This window comes from Schistocerca cancellata, chromosome 6 (assembly GCF_023864275.1).
Source record: "Schistocerca cancellata isolate TAMUIC-IGC-003103 chromosome 6, iqSchCanc2.1, whole genome shotgun sequence".
Classification (NCBI taxonomy): domain Eukaryota; kingdom Metazoa; phylum Arthropoda; class Insecta; order Orthoptera; family Acrididae; genus Schistocerca; species Schistocerca cancellata.
The window spans coordinates 583,415,155-583,440,692 of NC_064631.1; the positions used below are offsets into that span (position 1 = coordinate 583,415,155).

General features: G+C 38.8%; 1 protein-coding gene across 5 annotated transcripts in view; it reads right to left on the reverse strand.

Annotated features, from left to right (window-relative positions):
- Positions 1 to 25,538, reverse strand: part of LOC126190709 (uncharacterized) — a 102,060-nt gene that overhangs the window by 22,396 nt on the left and 54,126 nt on the right. The window contains exon 1 of one of the 5 annotated variants that reach the window (XR_007538277.1): positions 21,894 to 22,083. The exons of the other annotated variants lie outside the window; for them this stretch is intronic. The gene's annotated coding sequence lies outside the window, so the exon portion shown is untranslated. Of the gene's footprint in view, positions 1 to 21,893; positions 22,084 to 25,538 lie in introns of those variants that run through there. 5 annotated transcript variants of the gene reach the window in all.

A 25,538-nucleotide genomic window follows, 5' to 3' on the forward strand; every position in this document is an offset into this window, starting at 1 on the left:
AAACCATATCACACAAAGACATGACAAATGCTCTTGACCTTGCCTTACACTTCATCTCATCAGACAGCACACTTCATCAGCACCAAATGATATTATGTTCATGCAGCAATTGCAGAACACTGTGTCCTCATATCGATTAAGTGCTCTTTGTCAAGAAAAAATGACTGACTTTACTTCCTAAGTGTGTGTAAATTGGTTATTTTTTGTGTTTAGCTGTGATTAAAACTGATTCTACAGAACTGCATAAATGGAGTCAGCATATGCTGTCTGTACTGTACTGTCAGTAACCAGCTTTCATTCCAGTATGGTTTCAGGTGTTTTCATCAAACTTAGGCTCTAGGTAAGTTTTGATTTAACTTCTTTGTATAATAATAAAGGAACATTTTTTCACAAACATCTTTTTAATTTCTTCTGTTTTTAAGTTAAAAATTGACATTTTTCTGAATTCTATTCAGAATAGGCAGCTTTTTGGAATAGTGGGGTTCTACTGTCATCTAATTTGAGTGAACTAACATAATAATCTGAAACAACTTTCATCCCCTTACCTAATGTGGTTGGTCGGTTGATTTGGAGGAGGGGACCAAACAATGAGGTAATTGGTCCCATCAGATTAGGGAAAGACAGGAAGAAAGTCAGCCATGCTCTTTCAAAGGAAACATCCTGACATTTGCCTTAAGTAATTTAGGTAAATCACAGAAAACCTAAATCAGGATAAGTGGATGCAGGTTTGAACCGTCATCCTCCTGAATGCAAGTCCAGTGCATTAACTAGTGTGCCACCTCATTCGGTCCCTTAATTTGATTTAACTGCAATAAAGATTTTGTTCTCTTTGCTCTTTATAATGTGAAAAATATATGCTGGGTCATTCAAAATACACTCCTGGAAATTGAAATAAGAACACTGTGAATTCATTGTCCCAGGAAGGGGAAACTTTATTGACACATTCCTGTGGTCAGATACATCACATGATCACACTGACAGAACCACAGGCACATAGACACAGGCAACAGAGCATGCACAATGTCGGCACTAGTACAATGTATATCCACCTTTTGCAGCAATGCAGGCTGCTATTCTCCCATGGAGACGATCGTAGAGATGCTGGATGTAGTCCTGTGGAACGGCTTGCCATGCCATTTCCACCTGGCGCCTCAGTTGGACCAGCGTTCGTGCTGGACGTGCAGACCGCGTGAGACGATGCTTCATCCAGTCCCAAACATGCTCAATGGGGGACAGATCCGGAGATCTTGCTGGCCAGGGTAGTTGACTTACATCTTCTAGAGCACGTTGGGTGGCACGGGATACATGCGGACGTGCATTGTCCTGTTGGAACAGCAAGTTCCCTTGCCGGTCTAGGAATGGTAGAACGATGGGTTCGATGACGGTTTGGATGTACCGTGCACTATTCAGTGTCCCCTCGACGATCACCAGTGGTGTACGGCCAGTGTAGGAGATTGCTCCCCACACCATGATGCCGGGTGTTGGCCCTGTGTGCCTCGGTCGTATGCAGTCCTGATTGTGGCGCTCACCTGCACGGCGCCAAACACGCATACGACCATCATTGGCACCAAGGCAGAAGCGACTCTCATCGCTGAAGACGACACATCTCCATTCGTCCCTCCATTCACGCCTGTCGTGACACCACTGGAGGCGGGCTGCACGATGTTGGGGCGTGAGCGGAAGACGGCCTAATGGTGTGCGGGACCGTAGCCCAGCTTCATGGAGACGGTTGCGAATGGTCCTCGCCGATACCCCAGGAGCAACAGTGTCCCTAATTTGCTGGGAAGTGGCGCTGCGGTCCCCTACAGCACTGCGTAGGATCCTACGGTCTTGGCGTGCATCCGTGCATCGCTGCGGTCCGGTCCCAGGTCGACGGGCACGTGCACCTTCCGCCGACCACTGGCGACAACATCGATGTACTGTGGAGACCTCACGCCCCACGTGTTGAGCAATTCGGCGGTACGTCCACCCGGCCTCCCGCATGCCCACTATACGCCTTCGCTCAAAGTCCGTCAATTGCACATACGGTTCACGTCCACGCTGTCGCGGCATGCTACCAGTGTTAAAGACTGCGATGGAGCTCCGTACGCCACGGCAAACTGGCTGACACTGACGGCGGCGGTGCACAAATGCTGCGCAGCTAGCGCCATTCGACGGCCAACACCGCGGTTCCTGGTGTGTCCGCTGTGCCGTGCGTGTGATCATTGCTTGTACAGCCCTCTCGCAGTGTCCGGAGCAAGTATGGTGGGTCTGACACACCGGTGTCAATGTGTTCTTTTTTCCATTTCCAGGAGTGTATAATGCAAGAAACTTGACTTTTGAATTCAGTGAAGTGATGAGAGATTTCTTTCTTTTGAAAAAATAAGAATTGTAGTTTCTCTAATTTTTTATGCTATGAAGCTTCTGACATTCAGGGACAAATATTTAATATTTAAATACAATGGTGGAAAAAAATTGCAACAGTAAAAAGGAGTTTGATGACATAAACAAAAGTTGGAAGGTGTATTTCAACATCTGAAAGATGATGTCTAATAAAATTTCATGCCAGTTGCTCAAGAGTGATGTCATTAGTGCCACTATGAGGATGCAAATGAGGTTTGCTTTAAATACGTGCTTTAATGGTCATGTGTATTAGTTACCTTTGAGACTGGACATGTAGAGTTAATGTTAGTCAAGACCTTTTAGGATGACAAAGACACAATTATAAGCACCTCATTGAGTATGAATGAGGTCATGTAATGTGCTACAAGAAGCTGGATATTTCTTCTGCAATGCTCCCAAAAGACTTGGCAGGAACACAGCCACCGTACATGATTGCTGACACCAGTGGTCATGAGAATATACAGTTGCAAGAAGACTGGGCTCCGGATGGCCACAGGGCACTACCGAGAGGGAAGACCAACATGTCAGCGTATAGCTCTGGGGCACCATACTGTATCTGCAGCAGTAATTGGAGCAGCAGTTGGCACCTCAGTGACACTAGGAACTGTTACAAAATGGTTACTTAAAGGACAGCTTTGAGCCAATGCCCTGTAGCATGCATCCCACTGACCCCAAACCACCGCCTTTGAGATTTCAGTGTGTCAAGCGAGAGCTCATTGGGGGGCAGGACAGAGGTCTGTTGGGTTTTCTGATGAAAGCTGGCTCTACCTTGGTGCCAGTAATGACCGTGTTTTTTAGAAGCAGGCTAGCTGAAGGCCTGCACCCAACCTGTCTGCATACTAGAAACTCTGGAGTTCTGGTCTGTGGTGTGATTTCCTATGGCAACAGGAGCACTCTCATGGTTATCCCATGCACCCTGACTGCAAAACTGTACTTCAATCTAGTGATTCAACCTGTTGTGCTGCCATTCATGAACAGCCTTCCAGAGGGTGTTGCCCAACAGGAAAAAATTTGCCCACATATTGCTGTTGTAGCCCAACTTGTTCTACAACATGTTGCCTGGGCCTGCTGAATCACTAGATTTGTCTCCTGTTGAGCACATATGGTATAACATCCAACAACGTCTCTAGCATCATCCACAAACAGCACTAACCATCCCTGTACTGACTGACCAAGTGCAACAAGCATGGAACTCCATCCTACAAACTGACATCTGGTACCTGTACAACACAATGCATTCACATTTGCATGCTTGCATTCAAAATTCTGGTGGTTAACCAGTTATTAATGTACCAGAATTTCACATTTGCAATGGGTTATCTCACACTTACACTAACCTGTGATTTTGCAATGTTAACCTCTTAAATATGTTACCTAGACAATGTATTCCCAAAATTTCAATAATCTACAGTAATTATTTTTTGGTGTTGCAATTTCTTTCCCCAGCTTATATTATTCTTTGTGGTATATGATTTTGTATTTCAGTATGGTTTGAACAGTTAATATTTCTTTGTACTATAAGTTTATGGCAATGTTAAGTAACCAAAATATTTTTGAATCTTGTGTGTGAACTACTTTGCAAAAATTTTGTTGCTATTTGTCCACACATTGTAGTATGTAATCAGCTTTTGGAAATATCAGTCTATATAACCAAATGTAAGGGTGATGAAACAAAGGAGGTGGATTCTCTTCAGCTGTTATGTTATTCTTCACCCCTCCCCCACTCCGCCCCCCCCCACCCCCACTACCACCACCATTTTTTTTTTTTTAATAATCATGAATATGATCATTTATATGGCATTGGCACAGTACCACAAATCTTGAATATTAGGTCAGGGCTTAACCAATTAAACTTTATTATTCATTACATTCATTTGGCTAATTACAGCCCACCATTGTTTGTATTCAAACATATACCTGATTGCTAACTTTCTGACAATACACATGAACATTTCGTGTATGGTGTTGTAGCATCTATACAGTTAATGTTGAAAATATGTTAGCAACTTCTGATTTAATTTAATTTCAGAGTAATTATTATTCATAATTAAAATTTTGTTAATGATCTAGAATACCATATCTTGACAAACTAAATAGCATAATTCAATAGCAATTATGTTGTATCTAAAAGTTCACATACAGAAGAATCTCTCTCCACTGATTAGCTAATTAGAAATGTAATTGTATCAGCGCACACTCCGCTGCAGAGTGAAAATCTCATTCTGGAAACATCCCCCAGGCTGTGGCTAAGCCATGTCTCCGCTATATCCTTTCTTTCAGGAGTGCTAGTTCTGCAAGGTTCGCAGGAGAGCTTCTGTAAAGTTTGGAAGGTAGGAGACGAGATACTGGCAGAAGTAAAGCTGTGAGTACCGGGCGTGAGTCGTGCTTCGGTAGCTCAGTTGGTAGAGCACTTGCCCGCGAAAGGCAAAGGTCCCGAGTTCGAGTCTCGGTCGGGCACACAGTTTTAATCTGCCAGGAAGTTTCATATCAGCGCACACTCCGCTGCAGAGTGAAAATCTCATTCTGGAAACATCCCCCAGGCTGTGGCTAAGCCATGTCTCCGCTATATCCTTTCTTTCAGGAGTGCTAGTTCTGCAAGGTTCGCAGGAGAGCTTCTGTAAAGTTTGGAAGGTAGGAGACGAGATACTGGCAGAAGTAAAGCTGTGAGTACCGGGCGTGAGTCGTGCTTCGGTAGCTCAGTTGGTAGAGCACTTGCCCGCGAAAGGCAAAGGTCCCGAGTTCGAGTCTCGGTCGGGCACACAGTTTTAATCTGCCAGGAAGTTTCATATCAGCGCACACTCCGCTGCAGAGTGAAAATCTCATTCTAGAAATGTAATTGTTTAATTGTAATTTGTAAAAAGATACAAGTAACTGTAATTATTATAATCTTGTAAAAGAGAGTCTGCTGGAACCCATTTTAGTGTCTTCAGAAGGCTACAAAAAATGCGAGATCTATATCTGCTGATAAGGGGAACTGTACCACAGATGAGATAGCACAAATTACAACTCATACATGCTTAGTTTTATCTAAATTTCACATCCAGGATATCATTCTGTAATTCAGTGACTGTTTTTAATGACTGACTGGGAATTTACATTTGATTTCAGAACTATGTTAATCTTCAACAATGCATTCTGTACACTTTGACAGTAGTATTGTACTGTGAACTGTGTTATTTCTATGTTACACTCACTGTGCACATCAATTTTCATATTGATATGACAGTTATACTTCAAGGATAGTGTAATTAAGGAATGTGTTAATGAATTACTAGCCACTTGCCACATAAAACTTGCCTTTCTGTCACTTCAGTGTTAGGTTACTGCATGTGAACAATCACATAGGATACTAGCTGAACATAGTATGTGCATGCATTACAGTCAATGAAACTCAAACATTATTAGTTACATAACACAACATTGACATAGACGCTCCCAGTGCTTAGTGCAGGTACTCGGGGTAATGGAACACATCCACATGCTGACGTTGACAGAGGACAAATGTAAACATAAGTAGAATGCACACCCCTCATTCCGTCAACCATCATCAGTTGAAGGGTTGTGTGAGTAGAATCTACACCAAGGAAGAGAAGGTAGAAATGCTACTCATCTATGGGAAATGTAAGTTAGCAGAACAGTAATCATCAAGAATTGCATGGGAATGATTTCCAGAATTATGTACAGTTCTGTCAGTGGGCACAGCAGCAAATACTCGCCAACTCGAACTACTTCTCCGATGTTCTATTTACCGATGAATGTTCCTTCTCAAACAAGGGACAGGTAAATACAAGGAACATGCATTATTGGTCCAGTGACAACCCACAATGGCTTAGACAGGTGGAACATCAGTGTCAATTGAGAGATAACGTCTGGTGTGGGATGCTTGGTCCTACCATTATTGGCTCTTATTTCATCAATAGCCTTATTTCATCAATGGTAGCCTAAACAGCACAGTGTACGCCAACTTTCTCAGATGAATTCTTCCTCCTCTTCTGGATGAAGTGCTGCTAAGGACCAGAATGCTCATATGGTATCAACATGATGGATGGCCAGCACATAATGTATTGCATGCATGTTGTGTTCTGAACCAAAAGTATCCTGCCAGATTGGTCGAGGAGGAACTGTTACTTGGCCTGATAGGTCTCCTGATTGAAATCCACTGGACTTTTTGCTTTGGGATGCATTAAAGACATTGTCTATTGCGATATTCCAACAGCTCCAGAGGACATGCAGGAACGTATCATGCTTGCTTGCAATTCTCTTCAGCGGGCAACACTGGAAGCAGTACATAATTCTTTCATTCAATGAGTGCACCAGTGTATTGGTGTTCAGGGTCACTACTTTGAGAACCTTTGAATGTTCTACTGCTGGGCAATGGTACAGGAGAGTCAAAGTCAATTTTGTGTTGTGTTTTTACTTGGTTTTCATTTGTTTTCTGACAGTTCCAGCAAGTGGATGAGTTTGTGATCCTGGGCTCAATGTTGTGTTATGTAATTAATAACATGGTATTTCAGTGAATGGTACACTGTGATACATTTTTGAATAGGTCTTTAGGAGAGGCAATGAATTACCAAATAGAAAATACAGGGTGCCACTTAAAAAAATAATGCCACTGTTCATATCCTTGTAAAAAACAAATCTACAATCAAGAAAATCATACTGATTGGTGTCCTCTTGACAGCTAACCTTCTGCTGCCTCAAACATGCAATATTTTAAAGATAAGTGTGAGAGAGGCCTATTTACTGCACAACACATGTCTGTGTGTGCAGGATTGACATTTATCGTGGGAGGACAGGAGCTGCGTCAGGTGAGTAGCACTGACAAGTGTGTGCTGCAAGAAGCACCACAGACAATGTAAGAGAGGACACAGAGTAATTAAATATTACTCTTTGCTGTGTTTGTCAGTGAGATTGATTGTGGGGAGGGGGGGGGGGGGAGGGGGACAACGAACATTTGACTATAGACTTTTAACTTACTTCATATTGTAGCTCTGAACAAAGCAAGATGCAGGGGACATATATAAATTATTTGGTTGTTAAAACCAGGCAATTGTGATTATGTTTAATTGTATCTAATGGGTGTCATCGTAGTTGACTTACAAGGATTTGTATGTTTATGTGAAACTTGTGGAGATGAAAATATACCTGAACTGGACTGAAAGTATGAGGTTACCAATATTTACTATTAAAAACAGTCATGATCACGATTTATTTATCAAGGTGATTGGTTTCATTCATTACTGTGGTCATCTTCAGACCATTGAGTAGGAACCTCTTTCTGTTGGAGAATTCTCCAATGGAAAGAGGTTCCTACTCAGTGGTGTGAAGATGACCACAGTAGTGGTCAAAACTGGTCACCTTGATAAATAAATCTGATCAAGACTGTTTTTAATAGTAAACATTCTCCAACAGAAAGAGGTTCCTACTCAATGGTCTGAAGATGACCACAGTAGTGGTCAAAACCGGTCACCTTGATAAATAAATCGTGATCAAGACTGTTTTTAATAGTAAATATTTATAACACATTGATCACTGCCACTCCCATAATGTATTCAAAAGTAATGAGGTTACCAAGTTATTTCTAGTGAGAGAGAGTATTTGATAGTTCCTCTAACCAGCATTATTTCTACCGAGAAGAAGTTGTGGAGATCGACACAGCTGCATATCCAGAGAAGAGGATCAGCTAAAAGTTTCAAGTAAGTCAACTGTAGAAAGAGAAGTGTGAAGTTTACAATCCAGCTTTGCACTGCTTCCCTTGTTGCCGAAACTGTTAGAATAGAAACATAGGTCCCTAAATATTTAGTTATGGAGTTACGGCTAATAAGAGATTTTGCCTGAAATTTAGCAACTTTGCTAATATGAAGCCATCACAAAACTGTACGAGGTTATATTAAAGCATGATTTCCATTTATTTTGTTAGATTAGATTAGATTAGATTAATACTAGTTCCATGGATCATGAATACGATATTTCGTAATGATGTGGAACGAGTCCAATTTTCCAATACAAGACATAATTAAGTTAATTTAACAACATACTTAAGTTAATATAACAACTTTTTCATTTTTTGTTTTTTTATTTTTATTTTTTTATTTTTTATTTTTTTATTAATAATTTTTTTTTTTGTTTTGTTTTTAATTTATATCTAAAAATTCCTCTATGGAGTAGAAGGAGTTGTCATTCAGAAATTCTTTTAATTTCTTCTTAAATACTTGTTGGTTATCTGTCAGACTTTTGATACTATTTGGTAAGTGACCAAAGACTTTTGTGCCAGTATAATTCACCCCTTTATGTGCCAAAGTTAGATTTAATCTTGAATAGTGAAGATCATCCTTTCTCCTAGTATTGTAGTTATGCACACTGCTATTACTTTTGAATTGTGTTTGGTTGTTAACAACAAATTTCATAAGAGAGTATATATACTGAGAAGCTACTGTGAATATCCCTAGATCCTTAAATAAATGTCTGCAGGATGATCTTGGGTGGACTCCAGCTATTATTCTGATTACACGCTTTTGTGCAATAAATACTTTATTCCTCAGTGATGAATTACCCCAAAATATGATGCCATATGAAAGCAACGAGTGAAAATAGGCATAGTAAGCTAATTTACTAAGATGTTTATCACCAAAATTTGCAATGACCCTTATTGCATAAGTAGCTGAACTCAAACGTTTCAGCAGATCATCAATGTGTTTCTTCCAATTTAATCTCTCATCAATGGACACACCTAAAAATTTGGAATATTCTACCTTAGCTATATGCTTCTGATTAAGGTCTATATTTATTAATGGTGTCATACCATTCACTGTACGGAACTGTATGTACTGTGTCTTATCAAAATTCAGTGAGAGTCCGTTTACAAGGAACCACTTAGTAATTTTCTGAAAGACAGTATTGACAATTTCATCAGTTAAGTCTTCTTTGTCAGGTGTGCTTACTATACTTGTATCATCAGCAAAGAGAACTAACTTTGCCTCTTCATGAATATAGAATGGCAAGTCATTAATATATATTAAGAACAGCAAAGGACCCAAGACTGACCCTTGTGGAACCCCATTCTTGATAGTTCCCCAGTTTGAGGAATGTGCTGATCTTTGCATATTATGAGAACTACTTATTTCAACTTTCTGCACTCTTCCAGTTAGGTACGAATTAAACCATTTGTGCACTGTCCCACTCATGCCGCAGTACTTGAGCTTGTCTAGCAGAATTTCATGATTTACACAATCAAAAGCCTTCGAGAGATCACAAAAAATCCCAATGGGTGGTGTTCGGTTATTCAGATCATTCAAAATTTGATTGGTGAAAGCATATATGGCATTTTCTGTTGAAAGACCTTTCTGGAAACCAAACTGACATTTTGTTAGTACTTGTTTGTTACAGATATGTGAAGCTACTCTTGAATACATTAATTTCTCAAAAATTTTGGATAAAGCTGTTAGAAGGGAGATTGGATGGTAATTGTTGACATCAGATCTATCCCCCTTTTTATGCAAAGGTATAACAATAGCATATTTCAGTCTATCAGGGAAAATGCCCTGTTCCAGAGAGCTATTACACAGGTGGCTGAGAATCTTACTTATCTTTTGAGAACAAGCTTTTAGTATTTTGCTGGAAATGCCTTCAATTCCATGTGAGTTTTTGCTTTTAAGCAAGTTTATTATTTTCCTAATTTCAGAGGGAGAAGTGGGTTGTTTTTGGTCTGGTGGATCTAATAAAACATGTCCCAGCCATGTATCTGCAGTAGTTTTCCATAAAATCCAGAGAAGCAAAGATTATTATACAAATAATTTTTTACTTTCCATTAAGAATGTAGAAACGTTTATGTAATTGTTGGTTACCATCAGTGAGTTGTTTCAGTCGTTTCATAACCTTTAAATGAGTTAGTTTTCTGTATTGTTAGGTGAAAGAACATAATAACGACAATGTTTAAACACATTGTCATTATTATGTTCTTTCACCTAAATACACTTTTATTATTATGTTCTTTCACCTAACAATACCACATAGTAACTGTTGTAGTTTGTAGATTATTTATGAAACAGGGATGCCTTTCAAATTTACGACAGATTAATATGCCGATATGGTGTTTATTTATGGCAAATGTGATGTTAATGCAACGGCTGCAGTTAACAAATATTGTGTATGTCTGGAATTTAAAAAACAAACTGGGCCAAGTAGTTAATAAATTAAAAATTTTATTAAATTACTTCTTTGCTTCTCTGAATGTTCTGGCAAACTACTGCAGATACATGTCTGGGACATGGTTTATTAGATTCACCACATCAATAACAACAAAATAAATGGAAATTGTGCTCTACTTTAACCTTGTACAGTTTTGCTATGGCTTCATATTAGTGAAGTTGCTAAATTTCAGGCAAAATCTTTTATTAGTCGCAGTGACTGCATCGTTGGGCAAGTGCCAATGTAAAAAATACTGTGCCATGACACAAGCTGTTATTCAAAATTGTGATTCCCTACTCCATTGCCACCTACATTGGCAAGGCTCAAAAGAACTATGTTCTGCAAGGACCTGCCCTCACCTTTACAGGAAGGAATGAATGATAGATATAAAAAATTGCAAATATGATTGTTGAGGAGTGAGCTGCCATCACATCAATCACAGGCTGCATGCTGCCAATGGGCTGTTGTTTGTATATGCCTGTTCTAAAGGAAATAAATCTACATCAGAATAAATGATCTAAAAACCAAAAATTATGTCTGCACAACTTCAAAGTAAATAAAAAGTTCATATTCAAGTGGAAATAGAAGTAAAGGAATCAGGAATTACACATAGCACACATGAAAAATACACAATAATAGGGGCATGTTATTCATTAATCCTGGTATCTGTAGTTTCAAGATGTTTCCTATTCTGCTATGTTAATACTGTTTTGAACAGAATGACATTCTCCTTGCCATCCAGTATAGATTTCAAAAACATCAATCATATGAAACACGATTTGTGCTCTTCTCATAGGCATGCTGAAAACCATGGTTTAAGGCAGTCGTGGATGCAGTATTCCTTGTCTTCCAAAAGGTGTTTCACTCGATACCACATCAAAGTTTACTAACAAAAGTATGACGATAACAGGTATTGGAGAGTGACTTGCAGAACTAAAACTAACTTCAGACATACTCTAGCACAGTGTGTCGGGACCCTTGCTGTTCGTGTAATATATGAATGACTTAGCAGATAGTTTTAAAAGTAACCTCATATCTTTTATAGAGGATGTAGTTAGCTATAATGAAGTACTATCTGAAAACAGCTGAGGAAATAACCAGTCCAGTCTTGATACAATTTCAGTGTTCTGCAAAGATTTCAGAAAATCCTTTGAAAGGGCATGGCTGACTTCCTTCCCCATCCATCCCTAATCTGATGGGACTGAGACCTCGCTGATTGGTCCCCTTCCCTGAATCAACAAACCAATAATAACATTCCTTTTAACATTAGTAGGATTTCTCAGTACGATTAATTAATGGTGTACTTCTGGATGTTCTGCTGAATTTTATTTTCATTCCATGTACAACATTTTGACAATCAACCCAGCTATCTTGCTCAGATGCTGCAAGTTTTGCTGTTATGTGTACTTACTGTGTGGACTTCAGCAAGACTGTGAACTATTGATGGTCTCACCCCATGATATATAGCAGAGTTTGATTCCCAATACCCACTACACCCTTGATTCACTTTTGTTTTTCAGAGCTCACTTCATATTCCTTGAAAGGCAAATCCTCTCAGGTTTTTCTAACTCTGGTGGATGTGACATCCAGGCAGATTTTAAAAAATTGAGTGCTGGACCCCAACCGTTATTTTAATTGAAACCTCCTTCTCTGTGTAGTAGGTCTTTTGAAATCTTTATTCCAATACACACTTTGATTATGCTGCCCCAGAAACTTGGCATTTCCACCTTGATTCTAATCTCATCAGACTGCATTTTTTGATTACATTTGATTTAGTGCTTGGTAACAGCTGACTGACTTGGTGAAATGCCATTCAGAGTTCTTGTATACAATTTGTGGTTCACTCACATTGCATGAGGTAAGCACTGCCCAAGAAAGATTAAATGGTTCAAGAAAATCTTTACTTAATTTGAAGGATGTAGGAAAAGGTGAATTGATACATACTGTAAAGAAGACATGCTAAGTTGCAGGCAGGTACAATTAAAAGACACTTACATAAAACTTTTGGCCACAGCCTTCATCAGCAAAAGAGAAACACACACCATTCATAAACACAAGCAAGCACACCTCTTGCACACATGACTACCATCTACAGTATCTTGAGCCAGAATGCAACTATCATGTGGGAAGCAAGCAGCAATCTGGAAGGGACAGGGAAAATGAAGAGGTCATAGTGTATGGGTGAGGAGAGACGCAAACACTGTCTGATGTGCAGGGACTAGAATGCCAACAGGTACTCCACAACCTCCTAACACTGTGCTTGTTGGCATTCTAGTCCCTTTGCACTCTGCCAGACAGTGTTCAGCTCTCTCTCCACCCATACTATACTATCCCTTTCCCTTCGTCTCAGCTGTTTCACTAAAAGAATTCATATGATTCTGTGTATGATGCATTATATTTCAGGCTAAAACGTATAAAAAGGAATTTAATGTGTTACAAATGATATGTACTAACAGTTAAAATTACTCTTCTTTTAAGAATAATTGAAATTATAAAATTTCTGGAATACTTAAAATTCATATTATTAATTGCACAATCAAACACTAATTATTAAATTTGTTTCTGGGTTTATTTATGAAATAATGATATAATTTGGTAAAGATTCTTCTCCTGTTGAGAAAGCCTGTAAACTCTTTTGCTTTGTAAACTCTTTGGAAATTGTGATTACTGCAGAGTGCAGAATGTGAGTAGTAGTGGGCGTGTCTCAGCCGGATGTAGATGTTATTATAAGTTTGTCACCAACAACATAATTGTTGTTTTTTTTATGTGGAAATTATAAAGTCAGTGTGATTTAGAAGAATGGGATAAAATAAAAAGATATTCATAGCAACAGACAAATCTTCATCAGTTATTTTGTCTGCAGAAACCCGTTAAATCAAAATTTCAGCAGCAAGGAGACTTGGAGCCTACAACAACAAGATAATGAATATAAGTAAAAAAAATTCTTCTTTTGTTATCTTACTCCTCTCAAAGTTTTCAAAATTTGTGCAAAGAATGGGAACTTTAATGGTGAAGTGTGAGACAGTAAGATTACAAGTTAGCAGTCATGTGCATGAGGACAGCTTGCTTATGTGTCTGAATAGTGTTAAGCCATTAAAAATTCGTGGGTAAAGTGCAAAAGTGAATTCTTAAAGTATAGTGAACGTATTCCTAGTTTACAATGTGTAATCAGCAGTCTAAGAGTAGAAACCGATAGCCTGAAGTCTGAAAATATGGAGCTGAAGTTGAAGCAAAACATGGATCCACAAAAGAACAAAAACTTTCGCCAGAACATGGATACATTGTTGCAAAATGACGCTGATAAATCATCAAAATGGAAGGTAGTACACAACAAGCGTCAAACACTCGGCGCTAAAACGTCGTCTACAGCAAATGTTTCGAGGTTCGAGAATGTAAACAATTTTTATGTACTTTGTTCTAGTAATAGTCTCACAAAGAGTGAAAACAATCATAAGAAGAGTGTACTGGTAAACTATCAGAAAAAAGTTAGGTTTGATCTTCTAAAGCCACAACGTTCAGTTAATAGCAGTGAAAGTGGCAGTGGTGTGATCCAGTATGCTGTGAGTAAAACATCAACAAATCGTCTTCACATTTTTGCTGATGGTCATGGTGGAGGCATGGCTGATATAGTGAAAAGCAGTTTTAATGGTGTCGATGTTTGTGGAATTGTGAAACCAGGTGCTAAACTTCAAGAAGTTGTAGCGGGGTGTGTTTGTTGTGAACATTCCAAAGAGACATGACTAAATCCCACACTCCTGTGTAAATGAGGCTATCTCACAAATGAACTCTAAGTTAGCAATGTTGTGTAAGCATTTTAACAATACTTGTGTAGATATAACCAGTTTTGGACGAGAATTACACTACTGGCTATCAAAATTGCTACACCACGAAGATGACGTGCTACAGATGTGAAATTTAACCGACAGGAAGAAGATGCTGTGATATCCAAATGATTAGCTTTCCAGAGCATTCACACAAGATTGGCGCCAGTGGCGACACCTACAACGTGCTGACAAGAGGAAAGTTTCCAGCCGATTTCTCATACACAAACAGCAGTTAACTGGCGCTACCTGTTGAAACATTGTTGTGATGCCTCATGTAAAGAGGAGAAATGCGTACCATCACATTTCCAACTTTGATAAAAGTCAAATTGTAGCCTATCGTGATTGCAGTTTATCGTATCGCGACATTTCCGCTCGCGTTGGTCGAGATCCAATGACTGTTAGCAAAATATGGAATCGGTGGGTTCAGGAGGGTGATACAGAATGCCATGCTGGGTCCCAACAGCCTCATGTCACTAGCAGTTGAGATGACAGGCATCTAAATGCATGCCTGTAATGGATCGTGCAGCCACATCTCGATCCCTGAGTCAATAGGTGGGGACGTTTGCAAGACAACAACCATTTGCGCAAACAGTTCAATGATGTTTGCAGCAGCATGGACTATCAGCTTGGAGACCATGGGTGCAGTTACCCTTGATGCTGCATCACAGACAGGAGTGCCTATGATGGTGTACTCAACAACGAACCTGGGTGCATTAATGGCAAAATGTCATTTTTTCGGATGAATTCAGGTTCTGTTCACAGCATCATGATGGTCGCATCCGTGTTTGGTGACATCATGGTGAACACACATTGGAAGCATGTATTCGTCATCGCCATACTGGCGTATCATCTTGCATGATGGTATGGGGTGCCATTGGTTACACATCTCGGTCACCTCTTGTTCGCACTGATGGCACTTTGAACAGTGGACGTTACATTTCAGATGTGTTACGACCCGTGGGTCTACCCTTCATTTGATCCCTGTGAAACCCTAAAATGCATGACCACATGTTGCAGGTCCTGTGCGGGCCTTTCTGGATACAGAAAATGTTCGACTTCTGCCCTGGCCAGCACATTCTCCAGATCTCTCACCAATTGAAAACGTCTGGTCAATGGCAGCCGAGCAACTGGCTTGTCACAATACGCCAGTCACTACTCTTGATGGACTGTGGTATTGTGTTGAAGCTGCATGGGCAGCTGTACCTGTACACACCATCCAAGCTCTGTTTGACTCAATGCCCAGGCATATCAAGACCATTATTACGGCCAGAGGTGGTTTTTCTGGGTACTGATTTCTCAGGATCTATGCACCCAAATTGCGTGAAAATGTAATCACATGTCAGTTCTAGTATAATATATTTGTCCAATGAATACCCGTTTATCATCTGCATTTCTTGGTGGTGTAGCAATTGTAATGGCCAGTAGTGTATTTACAAGACATGGTATGCACGTGGAGATGCCATCAAAACATTCAAAATAAAATAAATAAATAAATAAAAAAATTATAAGTGTAATTGAAGGGGTAGATAATCGCAAATCATGTAGACCATTGTTTCAAAAAAGAATGATCCTGCCACTTCCTTGCATATATATTCTTGAAAATATAATGTATTTAAATCTAAACTTACATACAAAAAGACCAACTCATCACTCAAAATCACACAATACACAGCTATGATACAAGACAAAAATTGGATGTACATGTTCAAAGTGCCAACACAAAGTTATTTCAAAATGGCCTTATCTGTCCTAGTATCAAACTATACAGTGCCTTACCGGATACCATTAAACACATACAAAACATTGGTCACTTCAAATCTAAATTGAAGTCGTACTTGGTTGATCACTGCTTTTACACAGTAAATGAATACCTACAAAACTAAATTTTTTTCTATGTAAACCCAATGTAGACTCATTCAAAATAACATTTGTATTTTATCTCACTGTGTATAGCGTAACAACATTTATTTAAGTATTCATCATTAAGTGATATATTAATGTGTGTTATTATGTACATAGGTATATTATATGTAAAACTGTTAATATTAACATAAAAAGCCAAATATCTCTTGCACATTGTGCAGCTGTAGATGAAAATGGATCAATCAATCAATCAATCAAATCTGTACAGATCAGAAAAAAAAAAGAATTTGGTATCCTTTTAAAAACAAAAATATTGGAAGAAGTCCACAAATGTACCCCAAAGTTGGAACCAATTGCACTTAAATGGCTCCAGCCACCAAGTCAGACTCAGTTTCAAACTCAAATATTTCAGGAAATTGTTAGTAGTAATGAACGTACACCTTCTGTAGCTTCAGATAAGTTTTTAGGTAAAAGTTTACATCTGCATATAATTCCAAAGCAATGACAATTTTTCACCAAAATGTGGGAGGACTTGGTAATAAACCACAAGGAATTAAAAGATACTGATGTATTATGTTTTAGTGAACATCATGTGAAAGATATTGAAAGGTTGCAGCTTAGTGGTTACTGTCAGGCAGCGCATTACTCTAGAACCAACATGGAAAAAGGTGGATTGATATTTTATCTAAAAAACAACATATCTTACGATGCATTAGATTTAAAGAGCCATTGTATAGAGCCACAAATTGAAGTATGTGGCATTGAGATTACTGTAAATGACTTCACGGTTCTAGTGTTATTACTGTGTTGATCTCCCTCAGGGAATTAGAATGTATTTCTTAGCACTTAGATTCTTTATTATCCAAACTGTACTCAAAGTCAAAGAACTTGATAATTACTGGTGACTTAATGTTGATTTCCTAAATAAGAGCAATCGTAAAGCTGATTTAGTACATTTAATGGAGTTTTATAATCTGATGGCAATAGTAGATTTCCCAACTACAGTTACTGTTAACAGTGAAAGTCTGATAGAAAACATATTTATAGATACGTCTAAATGCAATGAGATCACTGTACATCCAATCCTTGGCCTTCCTGATCATGGTGGTCAATTGCTTAGGCTCAATTACATTAGTGTGTGCTACAGTCCTGAGCATTTTTGGAAATCTATTAGGATAATAAATGAAGAGGACCTTAAAAAATTCAATGACAGCCAAAAGAGATGGATTGGAGCCCAGTTTATAGGGAAACAGATGTAAACAGAAAGTACAATTCATTTTTAAATGAATTCATGTCTTTATTTGAGTCCATCTTTCCTACAAAAAAAAGTAGTTAGAAATAGTTATATAGGCAATGCCAAGAAGTCTTGGATCACTACAGAGATAATAACATCTTGTAGAACAAAGAGGATGTTATACAGTTCTCTCAGGACTTGTAATGATCCAAAGAAATGACAAAACTACAAACTTTACTGTAGCATTCTCAAGAAGGTTATAAATAAATTTAAAAGTATGTGCATAAAATCAGAAATTGAAAGCTCAGAAAATAAAATTAAAACCATATGGAATGTAATAAAGAGGGAACTGGCAGGAAAACAGGGAACATGTCTCAGGTAGAGATTAAAACTTGAGTTGGTTGAAGAAATATTTAACAACCATTTTTTGAGAGCAGCAGAGAAGACAGGCTGTAATGGTTCTATGGAAGAATCATTGTCCCTCCTACAGCTATTAGCAACAGAATCCCATAGTTATCTTTACCTCCAGTTACTGTAAGCAATGTCATAAGAGTAACTAGATCATTAAAAAATAAAAATTCTGCTGGTGTGGACAATATTTCTAGTAAAATACTGAAACACTGTTATAAATTTGTTAGTCCTGTCTTATGCAGCATATACAATACATCCCTACAAGAAGGTATTGTTCCTGACAGACTAAAATTGGTTGTAGTGATTCCTCTCTTCAACAAATCGAAAATTCTTGAAAAACTCATGCACAGGAGGATTGTAGATCATCTCAACTTCCACAGTATCTTCAGCAAAAATCAGTTTGGTTTTCATGCTGGTCTTTGTACTGAACAGGCAATATTCTCTTTCAGCAACCAAGTTTTGGAAGCCATTAACAAAAAAATGTCTCCAGTGGGTATTTTTTATGATCTTACGAAAGCCTTTGACTGTGTAAACCACCAAATTCTTTTGAAAAAGGCAGAATACTATGGTTTAAGTGGTACTGTTGGCTTGTGGCTACAATCATATCTAAAGGATTGGAAGCAGACTGTAATTCTAAAAGGCTCTTCTGGAGAACCTGCCTCGTCTGAGTGGGGCGCGATAACGTGTGGTGTGCCTCAAGGCTCCGTTTTGAGCCCACTGCTATTCCTCATCTTCATTAATGACCTTCCTCTTCATTCTGAGACAAACAGCAAATTTACCCTGTTCACTGATGATACAACAATTCTAACTGATGATTTGATAGATCACAATCTTGAATAAACTACAAATACTGTTTTTAATGACATCTTAAATTGGTTCTCCTCAAATGGCCTCTCACTCTATGCAAATAAAACTCATTATGTGATGTTCCATACACCACAAAGTAATCTCAATGAAATTAATATAAAATGTAGAGATCAACCAATGCAGAAAGTTGAAGATACACAATTCCTGGGGGCTTATATAGACAGCAAATGTAATTGGTCAGTTCACATTATTCATCTACGTAAAAGGGGTGCGTAGTAGACTAGCCTCCTCGTGGTGCACCCCGGGCAACGTGATTATATCACGGCTAAATAGTCTACAAACTTGGCTACCAGACTATCCTTTGGGATCTCCTGGTAATTCAAACATGCAACGAAGCGACCAAATGAACGATTCCTTTAGGAACCATCCGACTAGAAGATTGGGACCATCAGTCCGGATCTGCCAGCTAAATATTGAGGGAATTAGCCGATCCAAATCCGAATATCTTTCAAAGTTTCTATTGGACAATAGCATCGATGTGGTACTCCTTCAGGAAACACATACCGACTCGCAGGAAGACTTACAAAGAAGAGGACGTATTCAAGGCTTCCAACAGATAGGCGCAACATATCATCACGCCTATGGCACCGCCACATATGCTCGATCCGATATTGAACATGCACACCTGCTGTCCACAAGCACAGAAAACAACATCCATGTTGTTGATATAAAAGTAGACAACATAAGACTTATAAATGTCTACAAGCCACCAAACCAAATCTGGCCAAGTATTGTACTACCTGCACATGAACACCCAACGATATATGCCGGTGATTTTTAATAGCCATCATGAAATGTGGCGATACACCCAAAATAATGAACACGGAGAAGCGCTGGTGGAATGGGCCGACGAGAACAATCTACATCTTATATTCGATGCCAAGGAGAGGGGCACATTCCACTCGGCTGCCTGGCGCAGGGACTACAATCCGGACCTCTGCTTTGTAACTACCGATAACGAGGGAAAACCAGTGCCTATACATAGAAGGGTTGCCACAGACTTCCCACACAGCCAGCATAGGCCTGTTATTTTAGACATCAGTGTCACTATACCCCTGATACAGTCCTTCCCTCGACCTAGATGGAATTTCCAAAAAGCCGACTGGGAGAAGTATTCAGCGGATCTTGATAAATGCATCCGGTTTATACAATCACTACCTAAATGCTACGATCATTTCAGCAAAGCTACAATTACCACAGCTAAAAAACACATTCCTATAGGGTTTCGAAAAGAATACATCCCAGGATGGGATGCAAAATAACCATCCTGGGATTTTACTAGTAGTGGTGACCAAGAAATAGCTGATGACCTCCTCCACAATCTAGATTCTGCAAGAAGACAATGATGGACTGAAGCAACTGAAAGAATGAATTTGACTCAATCAAGCAGGAAGGCATGGAGTTTGTTACGTAAACTCGGAGGTACGACAAGACCAGCCCAGAAAAATCCAACCATAACACCAGAGAAAATTGCAAATAACATTGTCGAAATGTCAAGAGCTCCGAGAGACAAACCAGATACCAGGATGATTAAGCGCGAACTCAGAACACTAAAAAAGAATACTCCAAATATATCAGAGCTTTCCAGACCATTCACTGAGGATGATGTCATTACTGCCCTCAAGGATATGAAACCGGGCAAAGTCCCAGGTTTTGACAACATGCATCCAGAATTTCTAACCTATGCTGGAAAGAACGTAGCCAAATGGCTGGCAAATTTCTTTTCGAACATTTTGACTACAAACCATCTCCATAGAGAATTAAAAAAGGCAAGAATAATAGCTTTGCTGAAACCAGGGAAACCAGCAGACCAACCGCTGAGCTACAGACCAATAGCACTTCTTAGCTGTACATACAAACTTCTCGAACGACTTGTCCATAATTGAATTAGCGGCATCATTATGGAGAACTTACCTATAGAACAGGCAGGCTTCAGACCTGGCCGTAGTTGCTGTGACCAAGTTCTGGCATTAACATCCTACATAGAGGCTGGCTTTCAACAGAAATTGAAAACAAGTGCTGTATTTCTAGACTTAACATCTGCATATGATACTGTTTGGAGAGATGGAATAATTTACAAACTATTAAGAGTGATTCCTTGCAGATTTTAACATCCTTAATACATAATATGCTGAGTAACAGAACCTTCCAGGTCACCCTAAATGGAAAGACAAGCAAAACAAAACTTATTAACAACGGGCTTCTGCAAGGATCCGTGTTGGCCCCTCTTCTGTTTAACCTCTATATAGCAGATCTCCCAAACACAAAGTCAAGAAAATTTTTCTATGCGGATGACATAGCACTGGCTACCAGAGACAAGTATCTCTTCAATACAGAGGAAGTCCTTAATAATGACGTCGAAATACTATACAATTATTTCAAGAAATGGAGACTCAAGTCAAACCCTAACAAAACTGAAGTATCTATATTCCATCTTAATAACAAAATGACAAATGAAATTATTAACATAAAACTCGGAAACACCAACCTTAAACATAATAAGTTTCCAAAGTACTTAAGTATAACATTGGATCGCACTCTTTCTTACCGAAAACGTCTGGAGAACACCACTGCAAAATTGGAACACGGAATAACATCATTCAAAAACTTAGCGGTACTACTTGGGGAGCTAACACAAAAACATTACGCACCTCATCTATCACCTTAGTGTTCTCTGTAGCTGAGTACTGCGCTCCAGCCTGGATTAATAGCTGTCACACCAAACTTATTGACAGGCAATTAAATAACACAATGAGGTTGATTTCTGGAACCGTTAAATCAACGCCCACGTACTGGCTACCGGTGCTATGTAATATCCTGCCCCTGGACCTGCATAGAAAAGTGGCCCTACTGCACGAATTCAGAAAGATTGAGACAAAACCAGAACTACCAATTAAAGAAGAATTCTCACAACTGTGACACACTCGATTGAAATCAAGAAAGCCACCCATACACACAGCTGAGCAGCTTCAAAATAATAACTATGACCACATGAAACAATGGAGACTAGATTGGAACCAAAAGACAAATGACCAACGACAGACCTGGTTTGAGAGCTATAACTGCAACATCTCTGGAATGGAACTAACACGGAAAACATGGTCCGCATTAAATCGAATACGTACTGGACATGGCAGGTGTGCGGATTCACTCCACAAATGGGGAAGAGCGATGTCACCAGAATGCGACTGCGGTGCCACTAGACAGACGATCCAACACATCCATGGTGAATGCTCCTTGCGAGCATATGCAGGGAACTGGTCCGACTTCCTGGAGGCATCCCCATCGGCGCTAGAATGGATCTCAAACCTCAATATAACCTTTTAACTGACCAATATAAACATAAATTATATTCATGATTGTAATAAGATTTTAGTGTCTAACACTTGATGTATTAATGTTGCATGTATAGCCATACGCTAAATAAAAAATAAATAAAATCTATGTAAAATACTTAGCTCAGCAACATTTGCACTACTGGTAATTTCTTCAGTGGCTGAAGTTGACAGCATTAAGGCTGCCTACTTTGGCTACTTCCACTCCTTGATTTCATATGCTATCATATTCTGGGGTAACCAACCACTTGCAAAAAAAGTTTTCACTGTCCAAAAAAAAGCAATCAGAATAATGTGTGGGGTCCATCAAAGACACTCATGCAGGCACTTGTTTCAAAAGATAGGTATCCTAACAACTGTCTCACAGTATATTTTTTCCTTGCTGACCTTTTTGTGCAAAAATTACTCTACCTACCAAGACAACAGAAATTCGATGGCTATAACACCAGAAACAAAAACAATCTACATGGCGAAATGAAACATCTCACTCTGGTACAAGAGTTTACTACTCCAGCATTAAGCTGTTAAATACTCTCCTACTACATATCAAATGCCAAAATTTAAATAAGCTCTCAAAGATTACCTGACAGAGAAATCTTTTTATACTGTGGATGAATATTTGAAAGAAAATGTACACAATCACTAAACTTATTGTGTCCAGAACTAGTTCAATTGATTTTATTGAGCATTATCACACTTTTTGTAACAGCAGATTGCCTGTACCTGTATTTACTCTTGTAGGCCTAATATCTGATTTAACTTTGTGCTCTTATTTATAGCCGGCCGGAGTGGCTGAGCAGTTCTAGGCACTGCAGTCTGGAACCACGAGACCGCTACGGTCGCAGGTTCGAATCCTGCCTCAGGCATGGATGTGTGTGATGTCATTAGGTTTAAGTACAGTAGAGCATCGATTATCCGAACGTCGGTCAACCGAACAACTGCTTAACCGAACTGTGTACTCGCTCACACCTGTTACTCTCCCACCCTACCGTCCATCATCCCCCTCACTCCCAAACCAATTTTCCCAGAGTAGTCGCCGCACTGGGCCACCGCTGGCAGAACATTGCTTCTAATGGAGCCTTCACAAGGCGCTGCTGACTGGCCAAGCCGCCAGTCACTGTGTTTCAACAATCAGCACACTTCTGTCGGCTTGGCACTGGTAGTAGAAGTAGCGACAGTATCAAAGCTGTTCACAGCAACAGCTGCGCCAGCTTAGAGTTGAGGCATGCTGCTCCGCGCAATTTGAAGGATTGCGTACCCCCAAGAAGAGCTTCTCACGGTGCAAACAGTCACCTTCTGTTCTCTGATACGACCACTTGTGTGCTGCTGCGTGAAGAAGTGTACTAGACGATACAAAATGCTTGAACACAAACGTGTTGTCCTTTCTATGAGGGACAAGTACAAGATTATTAAAAGGTTAGAAGAAGGTGAATCTGCAACCACTTTATCCAATGAGTACAAGGTGGGGAAGTCGACAAGTACGGATATAAAAAAACAAAAGACGAGCATAGCAAATTTTATAGCTATGCTTGATTCTACTGATGGATCAACAAGCCATAAAACTATGAAGCTCGCCGCTAACACAGATCTAGATGATGCTGTTTACAAGTGGTTTACACAAAAGAGATCGGAAGGAGAACCTATCTCAGGTCCCATTCTGTGTGAGAAGGCAATGCAGTTCAACGAAAAAATTGGAGGGTCTTTGAACTTCAAAGTGAGCATGGGCTGGTTGAAATGCCTCAAGTCAAGACATGGCATTCGTGAGCTTACGATACAGGGAGAAAACTGTGTATACTGTGTGTATTGTTCATGCAAAATGTGTATGTAATATGTATATATTTTTGTTTAATAAACTGTGCAACACAATATATATTCCTACTGAAGTTGCCTTTGTATGTTACTTTGTAATACTAAAAGAGATGACTGTTTTTATGAATAAATTTACTGTACAGTACTTCTTTTTGGAAAATAAACATGTACAGTTCGATTATCCAAACAAACCAGTTTTCCGAACACCTATGTCCCCCAATTACTTTGGATAATCGACGCTCTACTGTAGTTCTAAGTTCTAGGGTACTGATGACCTCAGAAGTTAAGTCCCATAGCGCTCAGAGCCATTCGAACCATTTGTTCTTATTTTTAACCTTTATTTGAAACTCCTTTTTCTGTTAAATGGTTGTTATGTTATCTAGCTGACATTGTATCTATTACTGTATTTATAGTATGTCTTACTTAAACTATGTACAATTTGGAATTGAATTGTCCTTGTATTTATTGTAAGTTTAAATTGAAACCTGTACAATTTGACACGTTCCATATCTTTGTGATTGACTCACTAACTGGATCTACGGAACATGAAATAAATAAATAAATAAATAAATAAATGTGTGTTCTCTTTTCCTGATGAAGGCTGTGGCTGAAAGATTTATGTGTCTTTTAATTGTGCCTGTCTGCAACTTAATGTGTCTTCTTTCCGGTAAGTAGCAATCTCTATGTTGTTGATACTCCTACCTGGGGTGTTTAAATTGTTTGATTTTACTTAATTTGATTCAAGCTGATCTTCTACAAGTTGAAAATGCATTGTGTATCTTCCAGTGCACTCTGACATAATGTGTTGAATGTGTTTTAAACAGAAACACTGGCCATAAAATTTGTTACACAGCTTCATTTATTCAGTTGTTGAATAACTTCTACCCAATGTTATCAAAAATGCATAGTCCATAATAGTGTCATACAGAAATTCCATATACAGAGTACTTGACAATCACATCAGTTCCTTAATACATCCAAACTGAGAATGACTTTCAGTCTCATAGTGTCCAAGATCACAGATCAATTGTTATATCAGCTTACCTATTAAAATATGACATTATGCAGGTGATTAACAGAAAACAATGATAGTGCTAAAAATTAACTGCATGTTAACAATTTCTTGGATAAATAATACATTTTTGTAGTGCGTTTTATTTATGGAAATCTATTTTTACAGTTTCTGCTGTTAATAGTACAGTTAATATGAGTAAGAAGTCATTTAGAAAACCTGATTGACAAATATACATTTTGAAGTTAGTTTTTTTAGAATGTGATTTTTAAGTCTTGTTCATTAATTTAGTGATGCAAAAACTTGAACATAATTTGACTGTCAACAAGTATATGAACCAGTCGTATTTTAAAAAGCTTAAACATAATTTGGCTGTTAGCAAGTATACCAACCAACTTTTTTTTAAAGTTGTAAATTATGATGCAATTTGAATGTTACATGTTTCAATAAAACCTCACTAGAATGGAATGTATTCCAGATTCTCTGTCACCAAACCTTCCTGTTGGGATATAAAAGCTTAACAACATAATTACCTTCTGTTACATGGTAACTTTTCAAATTATGAATTTTATCAATTTATGTTCTGCTTCTAATAAGGTAGTGATTTAAATAGT